We start from the raw sequence: 1,555 nt of genomic DNA, 5'->3' as shown, positions 1-1,555 counted from the left end.
AAGGTTTTGAGTGATGACAAAAATAAAATAAAAATTATAGAATATAACAATTAAAAAATGAAATATCAAATTTATAAAGTATGAATATAATTATAATGAGAATAAAAATAACTAGGTCAAAAGGTGATTTCAATATTTTGACGCTTTTTAATATTACAACAAAATAAACAATAAAGTATACATTTTTTGAGTAAAAATATGTATATAAATGGGAAAATATATTTGTTTTCGACTAAAATGTTTAAAAAAATTTAGGTACAATAATACCCTTCATTGGAATTTATTGCCCAAGTCTATAAATATCATACATAACAGTGTGATTGGAATCTAAGAAAAGAAAGAATAAGAGTATTGACAAAAACATCTTTCAAAATGGTGAAATTTATCTCAAAGTTGTTTCAATTTTTTATTATTTTAGTTTTGGTTGCAGCTGGTAAGTATATATTGTTCTTATTCATTGTGAATTTCTGATATTTATATTTTTCAATTTTTATTTTTAGTTAAAATGTAAAATTTTATGTTTATTTGAATTTGAAATACTTAATATTAATCCTAATATATATGTTTTATGACATAAGTTTGGAACATAGGATTACAATCAGTGGAGAGTGCAAAATTACAACCACAGGAGGCAAAAGCATGTATAACACCTCTGGGAGCATGTGGTCCATTAGGGGATTGTGCTGCTAGGTGCACAAAAGCATTCCTTGAGGGAGAAGCGTCCTGCAATTTGGGTTTATGTAATTGTGCTCATTGGTGCGATTGAAGGGTTTGATGGAGAGAATTTTTAGGAACATAATTTTATTTTAAATCTGGTTATCATATATTGTTTATCTATTACATAAATAATATAATAAAGGCTCTATAATAAATAATAAATAAATTTGTTTGTTATTTATATTTTATTCTTATAAATATTTATATTTATTTATATAAAATATGTCTGGAGAAACTTCTAAATAATATTTTAAAATTTGGACCATTCTAATCATTCAGATTGATTAGACCACGAATAGAAAGATAGAGTAGACTCATAAGGTCATAAGATAGTAATTGCAATTGATTCGATAAAAATCAGTGTGATCCGACCAATTAATTAATCAAATCAGTGAACCAATTAATTTCTTATCTTGTAGATTAATTTTTTAATGGTTATTTATTTTTTCTTAATTACAATTTTGATATTCTATTTTCATTTTTGTTAAGTTTTGATACGCTATTTAAAAACTCAATTTATTTAAGTTTTTAATTAATGTTTATAGTGAGGTTAGTTATTATTTATAATAAATTAAATAATATTATAATTATAAAAATGAATTTTTTGTCAAGAATCACACTGAAAAACTTTCAAAACTATTAAAGTTCCATGAATTTCTTTGACGTTTTATTTGGTCAAAGAGAAAAGAGTATTATATTTTAGGTGTAATTAATCACCAAAATCATTTGTATAAATCTAAGTCAATCTATATAATTAAAACAGATACATTTAAACGGTTCGAGTTTTGTTTAAGGGCTCTCTAATGCATTTTTTTAAAAGTCATTTATTATTAATCAT

General features: G+C 23.3%; 1 long non-coding RNA gene across 1 annotated transcript; it reads left to right on the top strand.

Moving 5' to 3' along the window:
• Window positions 1–261: 261 nt before the first annotated feature.
• LOC127121222 (uncharacterized) lies at window positions 262–898 on the top strand. The gene is made up of 2 exons (XR_007803348.1): window positions 262–433; window positions 579–898. It is a non-coding gene; the product is annotated as an uncharacterized LOC127121222 (long non-coding RNA).
• The last annotated feature ends 657 nt before the right edge of the window (window positions 899–1,555 follow it).

Source organism: Lathyrus oleraceus, chromosome 2 (genome assembly GCF_024323335.1).
Source record: "Lathyrus oleraceus cultivar Zhongwan6 chromosome 2, CAAS_Psat_ZW6_1.0, whole genome shotgun sequence".
Classification (NCBI taxonomy): Eukaryota; Viridiplantae; Streptophyta; class Magnoliopsida; order Fabales; family Fabaceae; genus Lathyrus; species Lathyrus oleraceus.
The sequence above is the reverse complement of the archived record's forward strand: the minus strand, read 5'-3'. Positions and strand labels throughout refer to the sequence as shown.